Here is a 12057-nt window from a genome sequence, read left to right as displayed (position 1 = left end):
AGCTACCTTTGTCGGCTCATGGCGTGCCTCCCTCTCAGACTGCATTGGTGGGTTCCAATCAAGATCTAGATCATCAGAAGGAAGGGGGTTTGAAGAAGAACTTGTACTAGCCCTCCTTGACCTTTTGCTTGCTGAAAAACAATGGATCATTAGGAGGAGTGGCTTGCTCGGATGATACCTCCACTTGAATCTCGATTTCCTGATTTCCTAATGTGCCCCTACTTCTGGAGGAACAAGAATTGTGGGCAGTTGTGCCTCTCCATGTGTCTCTCCATGCTCCTCTACTTGCGCCTCTCCATGCACCTCTACTTGTGCCTCTACTTGCGCCTCTACGTGCGCCACTCCTTGTGCCACTCCTTGTGCCACTCCTTGCGCCACTCCTTGCGCCACTCCTTGTACCTCTCCTTGCGTCTCTCCTTGCGCCTCTCCTTGCACCTCTCCTTGTTGCACCTGTGGTTGTCATTGCGGGTGTGGTTGAACATTCGTCAGATGAGTTACACCCTGCGTTGATTGGATACTACTTTGCGATGAGTCAACGCCAACATCACTGGTCGATGGTTAAAGAGCAATTAAAGAGGCTGCCTCTGTGGCACTCATGGACTTGGGCCTAACTTGGCGTGATGGCACTGAGACCAATGAAACGGAGGTGCTGCTCCCCGCTTGGTCCCCGGCGGACACAGCTGCTTCAGGCGTAGTTTTTTCCCCCCCAAAAAAGTGTCTGTCGGCACACCAGTCTCCTTGGTAAGTGCCACCACTTGCTTCTTCTGCTCCTTCTTACTGGCAGTGGCACTGGCAACTTTCTTGGTAGAGGAGCTATGGCCACCTTTCTTTGGGCCCATCTTCTTCAGATGTCAGAACAGCAGGACGCAGTTGCACGAGTTGCAGAGTTGTCTGTGGCCACCACACATGATGTCACGTGACGTTGTGCACACACTACAGCAGGACTTCTTCCTGCCACTACAAGTGATGATGATGAGGATGATTTTGTCAGTCTTTGTGCACCTAAAGCAATGGAAGCCAGAGGAACATCAGTTAAATAAATGTTTCATATGTCGTGCTTCAATTAATATTTGCAACTAGGCATTTATTATTATTAACACATCACACCCAAAAACGGAAAGACCCAAAATAAAAATTGCAATTCTAATCAAAAATGGATGTTTAAATTAATAGAAGAGAGAGAGACTACACAGAGAGAGTTGTTTCGTGCACCACTGAGTAACCCTGGGCATAATGGATGAAAGCAAGGCAGACTGGGTGCAGACCTATGGCACACAGCATACTGCCTGGCTTCATAATTGCCCCTAGACCCCCACCCACATGGCCAGGCCCTGGACCAGGCCTCAAAAATGGCCCCCACCCACATGGCCAGGCCCTGGACCAGGCCCCCAACAACACCCCAAAAATCGAAATACACACCAAAATCAACCCAATCCAATGGCATCCATGCCCTAAATGATGTTTTAAATCAGGAGAACACACAGAAAGACTTGGCCCATGCACCACTGACTACCCCTGGGCATAATGAATGAAAGCAAGGCAGACTGGTTGCAGGCCTATGGCACAAAGCACACTGCCTGGCTTCAAAATGGCCCCTAGAACCCCACCCACATGGCCACTCCCTGGACCAGGCCTCAAAAATGGCCTCCACCCACATGGCCAGGCCCTGGACCAGGCCCCAACAACACACAAAATAATAAAATACACACAAAATTCACCCCAATCCAATGGCATCCATGCCCTAAATGATGTTTTAAATCAGGAGAACACACAGAAAGACTTGGCCCATGCACCACTGACTACCCCTGGGCATAATGAATGAAAGCAAGGCAGACTGGTTGCAGGCCTATGGCACAAAGCACACTGCCTGGCTTCAAAATGGCCCCTAGACCCCCACCCACATAGCCAGGCCCAGGACCAGGCCTCAAAATGGCCTCCACCCACATGGCTAGGCCCTGGACCAGGCCCCAACAACACCCAAAAAATCAAAATACACACAAAATATCACCTCAATCCAATGGCATCCATGCCCTAAATGATGTTTAAATTCAAGAGACCCCACAGAAAGACATAACCCAGGCACCATTGACTACCCCTGGGCCTACTGGCTAGCGTGGTTTTAACACGCACCCCAAAATTACAAAAAACATCCACATAGATATAATAACAGTGAACTATTCAATTCCATGCCATCCATGCCGTAAATGATATTTAAGTTCAACAAAACTCTCAGAAACAGTTGAATCATGCACCCATGACTAACTCTGGGCCTACTAGATACTGTGGCTACCCACAATATATTTTAATTATTTTTTAAAAAGTTGTGAAAAAGTTTATAAATTGTAGTTGGAGCAACTGCAATGCCCCAAACAAACAACACCAACTTACTTGTAAAATCTCAACTCCAAAAGTGATCCAAACAAAAAGTCCTCAAATACAAATATCCAGCAGCAGCCACAGAGTAATCCTTCCAGCTCCAGATCCAAATGAAAGGTGACCAGGACATGGACAAAGCACTGTGAGGAGCCTGCTGGACAGGAACAGGACGTTGGAGACTCTGGGGCACTTCTTTCCTCCCAAACCCCCAAAAATGCACTCCTTGCACAAAAAAGTACAGCCAAATGTCAATCTGAGGAGTTATTCTGATCCAAATCATCAATTTCAGAAGGTTTATGCTGCCAGCGATAGATTTCTTGTGCAGAATTGCAATTTTTGCTATTTCGATAAAGCGGGAAGTTCAAATCTCCCACCGAAAGTCAGCTGCGCGGCGCAACTACGTGTTCGCAATTGTTTACTCTCGCGATGCATGATCGAGGGCCCTTATCATTCATTCGCGTTCTGAGTGTCTCCCAGTGCAAGATGGCGGGACGCTATGATGTACTCACGGTCGAAAAGTCTCGCGCGATCACGCAGCAAGATCGAAAATGGCGCAGCACACGCAAACCGGGAGGAAAACAACTCGGCGAACTCAGAATCACAGTAAGTCAACGCCGCGCGCGCGAGATTGGATGTTTGAAGCGCGACCAAGCAAAAAAAATCTGACAACTCGCGAATTGTGAATTCTTTGACAATTTCGCGCAATTCGTAGACCGCGAAATTGCCAAAAATCGCAAAATCCGCGAGCGGAACAGATTTTCAGCCCATACTTACTTTGGGGACACTGTGCATTGGACTCGCTAGTCTGTACTGAGAATTATTTTATCACAAACCTCATGGGCCTTCCTAGTAGTACCCCCCTAACATAACTCCACCTGGATCTTGGGGTTAGACCTATGCAGATGAGGTTGCTCTCAGACCGCTTCTCTTTTGGCGCCGTCGTTGGAACACCCCAGAGCTAGCAGCATATAGGGATGAATTGACTGATGTTATGGGCCTGCAAACTTCAGGTCAGATTCCATGGCTGGTTTACATTAAGAGTATTGTGAGGGTTTGGGTAAGGGTAAATTATAGAGAAATGCAGGCGAAACCTCCCAAACAACCTCTAGAAGGACCCTTGTAGAGAGCTATAGAGATTATAGGCTTAGGGATCTCGAAAGGAGTTCCACCTTTGGCCGCCTGACGGCGGAATTCCTGACAGTAAAAAACAGATACAGCCTAGATCTGGTGCTGGACGATATCCAGCCACTCCTCGCCAAAAAACATTATGTACAATTTAGACATGGAGTACTCCCGTTGTGCTCTTTTACTAATAAATGGGAGGGAGCTACTAACGGGGGGTGTCCGGCGTGTAATATCACTGAAGAAACGGAACTCTGCGTGCTATTTTTCTGTAAGGGTTACAGGCGGGCAAGGTCACGCTGGTTACTGCAATTGTGTAGGAACCTGGGTTCTAGACACTGTAACGAAGTATACAGGATACTGAAATCTGACACACAAATGCACATTGTCTTCTCCATTTCACGGTTCCTATTCACCATGTGGTGCACCCGTGGGGCCATCCTAAAAAAGATGGCACATTAGAATGCCACTGTAGAAATTCTCAGATTAATCTCCACAATGTACCTCCCCAGACACAATTTGAGCTAATACGGGAGTGACCACACAATAAATCGAATACTAATTATTTTTATGCCAAATTTTAACTGTGAAAATTTTACGAACGTAATGTGTTATATTGGGTGATTTTAGTGATGCTTTTATGGCCTTGTGTGCCGAAAAAAAGTTTTTATGAAGTGAGTAAATATACTGCGCATCACAAAAGAGACGTTGCACGTTGAGTATGTAAATAAAGTGTGTATTCAATACATATGAATTAACACAACATGATCATCATGTATTTCTTTGCATAAATCACATTTGGAAATATCATTAGCAGAAGAAACCTCAACAATGTTAAAATGAAATAAGTACTATGCATACTTGAGAAAGATCCTACTTTATTCCCAGGACCCTTATGTGGTGCACAACGTTGTCAGAACTAGGCCCACCTTGGCAATTATTATAAATGAATACCATATGGTTATAGGGTGTAGCACAGATCACAACGATATAAAAAATGTGTACACACAGATAATTAAAACACTTTTAAACAGCACTGTGGGTCAAGACTGCATGGGAAAAACAATGTCAAATGTAGTATTCTTTTGGCAAGGATTCAGTGTGTAAAACAACACTGCCGGGAGTGTAGTTAATAACAGGTGGTCCTCATGCAGTGACTCCCACATGCTCACTCAGCACCGATATGCGATGCTATGGATATTAGGCCAGGCTGTGTGGCACACACTCGCGCACTCACAGTTTACAGCACTGTAATGCGGTGCAACTGATTTTCATCAGGTCAGCTGACAATAGACATACAGACACCATGGCCGAAGCCATCTTCCACCTTTCTACTAATCCTGACAACCTAAGTCCATGCATTGGAGATAAGTAACTCTCCCCCTTGATACTAGGCCAATTGCTGCTGGACTACCACTTAGTCAGGGTCCCAGGGAAGAAGATGGGGGTAGGTAGCAGGGCTAATTATGTGGCAGTAGACAAATGGGGGTTTGCCCACCACTCGGGAAGTTCATCCTTGAGATGCAAAGCAAAAGTGGCTGAGGGCGCAGACTATAACCGTCTTGGAGGCAACGCATCACTTCCCCTTTCAGTCTGGATTCAACACATCACTTCTCCTGTACGCAGCAGAACTGTTGCAATGTCTCCCGATGGTCTCGGGAACTGTAGCATCTCTTTGTTTCTCAATGCTTCACCATCTCTGCGGCTGTTTGGGCTTGTGGATTTTGACACATCCACAGGTACTTTGTGAGAAATCGTGCATCCATTGTTTTCCATTGACCCAGTTGCTTGAAACCATTTCAAAGTCATATTCTTATTACATGTATGTTGGGACACCAGCTCTTTTGCATCCACGGAGGCACTTCCCTTCAGGCAGCTTTCTCCATCTTGACTTCGCCCTCACCTCACCGCACCCGCTTCGCGGGTGCCGCATCGCACAGGAGTGCGTGGGGCTCCGTTTCCTTTACTGCAAGGCGGCTTGGGCGTGAGGCTCGGCGGGGCTGCGAGCGTGCGGGGGACTCTATCTACCAGGAGCCCCTGCTAGACCGGGAACCAGCATCCGGTCCGCTCTCCCTGCTGGCCCGCCCCCCGCCCACCTGAGTGCTCTAAAGGCGCCCTGCACCTGATTTCCCTGGGACACCAGTTCTTTTGCATCCACGGAGGCACTTCCCTTCAGGCAGCTTTCTCCATCTTGACTTTGCCCTCACCTCGCCGCACCCGCTTCGCGGGTGCCGCATCGCACAGGAGTGCGTGGGGCTCCGTTTCCTTTACTGCAAGGCGGCTTGGGCGTGAGGCTCGGCGGGGCTGCGAGCGTGCTGGGGACTCTATCTACCAGGAGCCCCTGCTAGACCGGGAACCAGCATCCGGTCCGCTCTCCCTGCTGGCCCGGCCCCCGCCCACCTGAGTGCTCTAAAGGCGCCCTGCACCTGATTTCCCTGGAACACCAGTTCTTTTGCATCCACGGAGGCACTTCCCTTCAGGCAGCTTTCTCCATCTTGACTTCGCCCTCACCTCGCCGCACCCGCTTCGCGGGTGCCGCTTCGCACAGGAGTGCGTGGGGCTCCGTTTCCTTTACTGCAAGGCGGCTTGGGCGTGAGGCTCGGCGGGGCTGCGAGCGTGCGGGGGACTCTATCTACCAGGAGCCCCTGCTAGACCGGGAACCAGCATCCGGTCCGCTCTCCCTGCTGGCCCGCCCCCGCCCACCTGAGTGCTCTAAAGGCGCCCTGCACCTGATTTCCCTGGGACACCAGTTCTTTTGCATCCACGGAGGCACTTCCCTTCAGGCAGCTTTCTCCATCTTGACTTCGCCCTCACCTCGCCGCACCCGCTTCGCGGGTGCCGCATCGCACAGGAGTGCGTGGGGCTCCGTTTCCTTTACTACAAGGCGGCTTGGGCGTGAGGCTCGGCGGGGCTGCGAGCGTGCGGGGGACTCTATCTACCAGGAGCCCCTGCTAGACCGGGAACCAGCATCCGGTCCGCTCTCCCTGCTGGCCCGCCCCCCGCCCACCTGAGTGCTCTAAAGGCGCCCTGCACCTGATTTCCCTGGGACACCAGTTCTTTTGCATCCACGGAGGCACTTCCCTTCAGGCAGCTTTCTCCATCTTGACTTCGCCCTCACCTCGCCGCACCCGCTTCGCGGGTGCCGCATCGCACAGGAGTGCGTGGGGCTCCGTTTCCTTTACTGCAAGGCGGCTTGGGCGTGAGGCTCGGCGGGGCTGCGAGCGTGCGGGGGACTCTATCTACCAGGAGCCCCTGCTAGACCGGGAACCAGCATCCGGTCCGCTCTCCCTGCTGGCCCGCCCCCCCGCCCAACACACCACCCTATATCACACCTCCTAACTCCCGCAGCGCGGGACGCAGCTCGGGGCGAAGACCGGGCTAAGAGCGGGCCGTTTGAGGCCGTTCGAGGTCTAAGAGGTCTGGTCTGGGCCCCTTCTCTTTCGTCAAAACTCTGCTAATATCCAAACCCGTATTGTCCTATCCCATTGTATACGCTGGTTGTCTACATTCTTACATATGTGCACACGAGCTAGCCGCAGCAGGGCTGCCAAGGAGGGGCTGGTTCACAATGGTCCCATGGATGATTTTATCACACGCACAAATATTGCCATAGACCAAGAGATTACTAAACTTCAAACTCGAGTTTCCCTTGACTTGGCGGCTGCTAGGAAATTGACACTAGAGTTTGCTAACTCCAAGAAATCTTCCTTAGGGCACATAGCATCAGCCATTACTCCGAAGCGTCTGAACAATCAACACTGTGCAACAACGCTGGCGGATGTTCATGACACTCCGGCTTTGCCTATCTCTCCACCACCCCTGTGTCCCCCACCTTTGTCCGCAAGCCCGTCCCCACATGTGGTCAGCCCTCATCATCAACTTACCCCCCTTCTTCATTCTCCAGATGTTTCCGATGCGTCCACTTGCTATGGCACATTCGATAGTATTAAGGACAATTTGCACTAAAGGAAGCGTACCCCAAGGTCGGCTTTCACACACAAGAAGGCCAAAATTGTTGGGGCACACCTATTTAATGTTGCTAACATCCCGGTGAATGGCGGTATAGGAGGGCATGTCACCACGTTACAGGCTTCTCAGTGCACTGATAACGATGGCACAGTACCCGTAGCCACTAAAGGTAACACATCCAAAGAGAAAGTAGATCTCTACTTAAAGGACCAGGAGGGGAGGGAAGGGGAATTTATAGGAGTAGTTTGGGAGACCCTAAAAAGACTCCTCTCTCCCCTGGATTTAAGACTCTCTCGAATTGAGAACCATCTATTAGAGATGGATAAAAGTATTATAGCCTTGGCTACTCTTGGCTTACGAGGTCTTGAAAACCAAGGTCTGATAGAGAATAATATAGCTCCACAGATTCTAATCCCTTCCCCTACAGCCCCGCAGAGTTCAACTTCTCACCCCACTGTGCCAAGCCTTATACAGCCTATCCCTAAACCTCGTACCAAGGGAGTCGCTATCAAAAACTCTGCACCCCTGTCTGGGGCTAATATCCCAAAGGCACCCACCTCTCAAACCCACACTCGTACCAATATGGCTGCTCCTAGGAGGCAGAATACTATCAGTTCCTCCCATCGTCCTACTCAGGGCTCACAGAATAATACTTCCTCCCGTCCCACCTTGGGCTCACATAACAAGAGCAATTTTCGAGGGGGGTATATTGATCTCCCTCCTGAAGCCAATGACTACGTGGTGGTATTGACGGGGGTGCCGGAGGTAGTGAATGGCCACTATGAAAATCATTGGTCCTTAAAGAACAAGGCCATGCATTGGCTCAATACGCACAGACCGATTTCTAATGGCAGGACAAGTAGAGTCAAAATGGTGCGTAGAGTTTCCTGGGTGGGCTCCTCACGGAAATCTATACCCGGTGATTGTATAGTCGTGACGTTTGAAGACCCACATACGGCTAATTATTTTTGTTCGTGGGCTATTGAGGATGAGGGTTTATCCATTGCCCCGAGGCCATTGTCTTTCTTCTATCCACCTCGAGATGTATACTCTTATGGGGGGAATTGGTCTATGGTTCACCATCAGCCCAGAAGGGGCTATCATACTAATGAGCACAATCCAACTAGAACCTGGTTCGGGATATCTACCTCGAACAGGTACAACTGTCTCGAGGATGTGGATTGACTGCCCAAGCCCCCTGATCTGGCATTACCTTCTACGACTCCCGCACCCCAGGTGGAAGTGGGCTTTCCTCCCTTGTTGACTACCCTTGTTGGGACTAGCCCTGCCCCCCTTATCCAACTTAGGGCACAGGCCCTGTCAGTACAGGGTGCGCTGCATCCTGTTAATTCCCATAGTGCCAATGCAATTGTGTGCGAGACAGTCGCTGTTCCGACGTTCCATACAATCCCTCTCCAGCTCTCCCTGCCTGTCGGCCCTAACAGTGACCCCCCCTGCCCTTGTCCCTTTGACCTCTCAGAGTCCCATAGATAATTCCCTGTTGAAGATCTTAAGTTGGAATGTGGCAGGGCTCGCACGAAACATCGATAAGCCAGATTGGAACTCCTTTGTCGACCCTTATGGGATCTGTCTCCTTCAAGAAACTTGGTGCTTGGAGCCCTTCCATAGGGTAGGTTTCACGACCTACTCTGTGCCAGCATCCAAACCACAGGGCAGTAAAGGCCGCCCATCGGGTGGCCTTCTTATTTGGGTCAGTATTGCACTGGGATTATCCATAAGGCACATAAACACCCAATCTCCTGACCTCTTGAGACTCGCTATACAGTGTCCCGGGGGTAGGAAGTTAGAAGTGCTTAATCTGTATTTAAGGGGGGCCAGGGGGGGAATTCATTGCTATCCTCAACTGGTGTAGAAGAGGAGCTCAGAGCTTGTAATATCGATTCCCTTGTTGTCCTGGCTGGAGACCTTAACTGTTGTTTTGAACCGTTAGCCAGCGAGGACATCTTGGACACCTGGGAAGATGTTCTGCCTGGTTTCTCAGATTAGATAGGACCAGCTCATCAGAGCATTACTAACTCAGCCAGAACGTTACCCTCTCCCCCTCCCTAGGACCTATTCACAACAGGTAACAACATATATCTACCACCTAAGGACAGGGAATTCCTAAGATGCATACCATGTACCTCCTATAATATCAGCAATCGGCGGCCTCGCGGTCCCATACGAACCCAGACCTCTCTACCCAGACGGCAGTATCAGAATCGGCGGCCTCGCGGTCCCATACGAACCCAGACCTCTCTACCCAGACGGCAGTATCAGAATCAGCGGCCTCGCGGTCCCATACGAACCCAGACCTCTCTACCCAGACGGCAGTATCAGAATCGGCGGCCTCGCGGTCCCATACGAACCCAGACCTCTCTACCCAGACGGCAGTATCAGAATCGGCGGCCTCGCGGTCCCATACGAACCCAGACCTCTCTACCCAGACGGCAGTATCAGAATCGGCGGCCTCGCGGTCCAAGACGAACCCAGACCTCTATACCCAGACGGCAGTATCAGAATCGGCGGCCTCGCGGTCCCATACGAACCCAGACCTCTCTACCCAGTGGCAGTTTATCCTATGATTACCATTACATAAAGGGATCAGTCTCACTATTCATCAGGGGTATAGAACTACAGTATTCCCGATCACACAACGGTTGCCAATTTGGATAATGTACAACTTATTCTCTAATTCAAGGGGCTCCTCTCTCCCTTATTCAGTTACCACTTACCTGATCAGGGTTAGCATCTGTTCACATAGCAGCATCTGACTAGAAGAATAGGTTACCCTCTCATACAAGAACACGCAGCACATGTCGGTTCACTAAGAACTGGGGTACTTTATTTCTCATTACAATAAACAATCATATAACACCACACTACAACACATAACCTGCAAAGAGAAGTGAAAGATTAGGTTGTACACTCTAATAAGAAAGGGTCGACATCACCTTATTAATAAGAAGTCTGCACTCAGCAGTCATCTAGGTTCCCTTCTCGTCTGTGCCTTGGCTCGTCTTGAAGTCACACTTCCGCAATCACGGGTACACGGCTGCACCGTTATGCGCTGTTCCCTTCACCCTTCTCCAAGTCACTGGAACCTTCCTCTCATCGGCTACTCTCTTTTCCCTGGCTGTTCTGCTAAGAGAGTATCTGTTTCTCGATTCTTCTCCGCCTTTGGAATAGCGCCTGTCTTCCCTGGAATAAGTAATAGCTTTGCTGCTAACGGCTAGATGCCGCCTACGGACTAACTCACTCACTGTCTCGGACTTTCACTAATATAGAAGCGTGTCTCCTCATGGAAAATTCCGGCCAGTACCCTGCCGCCCACCAAATTCTTGTACCTCCCCGTACCAAGGACACGTTCCCAGCCGGCCGGCCTGATGGTGTGTCTTCGGTATGAAGAAAAATACAATCCTTCGACAAGGGCCGGCCTGAACCGGTTCTCTCCAAGCGAACAACACCTCATAACTAAAACATTACACTTGACCTAGAAGCATCCCAAGCTGCCAGAGCAGAAAGAAAGATGGAGTCTCTCCCGTTTGCGGCCTACCAGGCCCGAATTCAACATAACTCCATGGAAAGTATAATAATACCCTCACTAAAGGACGGATTATCCCTAATACTAACGAATCTATCCCCTAGCCTATGTGTATGAGCCCTAATCTAAGGAGGAGAATACAGAATTATAGCAAAGTGCCTTGTAAATAGGCTCTATTCACTACTCTAGCCCTTGCACTGGAATGATAAGAGACTGAAGTCACCTTCAATCACCTTTCCTCAAAAGAGGGCCGGGAAAATCGAGCAGAACATTTCACCCTTGACTTCAGTCTATTATACATTCATCAAACAGAACTAACATCTGTGGACGAATAATATGAAACAAAACTAACTGATCTATGTCTAGTACCAGGTTTGCAGTATTGAAGTAGAGAAGGAATACACTGAATAAAGCAACAGATAGCTATCAAAATGCTAATAGTAATCAAAATACCCCCTAATATTTGACGTAACATATGTAAATCAGGTAACCAATTAAAGAGCCAGTCAAACCAGCCCTGGTCAATGTGTTTTCTAACCTCTTCCGTCAAGTCATGAAGTTTGTCAATATGGGCCTGAATGGATTTCGTATGGTCAGACAGGTTAAAACAACAAAGACCCTCAAAGTCAGAACAATCATGTCCATGTTTGAGCAAAAGATAATCAATAGCCGCCCGGTTCTGCAAGATAGCTCTTCGTTCACCCTGGGCGTCTAATAGTATGTCAGACAGGATTGTAGAAGTATGATTAATGGATTTTACCATCCAGCAGGCCATTTTCCCAATAGACTTGGCATTATAGACCGCCAAGGCAGGAACACCAACAATTGAGATAGCTAAACTAAGGTATTCCGATTTGGAATATAAGTGCATAGACGAATCACAGTCCTCCTGTAACATTACAGTATCTCGGATCACACGAGAATTGGCATTAGGATGCGATGAGAACATCAACAAACTCAGTCTGGTAATGGCACAAGGGCCTCCGGAAATGTTCGCGGGAATATATGGCCAGGATGTATTACCACAAGAGAAGAGCCACCCAGAT

The sequence above is a fragment of the Lissotriton helveticus genome, chromosome 4_1, assembly GCF_964261635.1.
Source record: "Lissotriton helveticus chromosome 4_1, aLisHel1.1, whole genome shotgun sequence".
Taxonomy (NCBI): Eukaryota; Metazoa; Chordata; class Amphibia; order Caudata; family Salamandridae; genus Lissotriton; species Lissotriton helveticus.
This window is presented reverse-complemented; position numbering follows the sequence as displayed.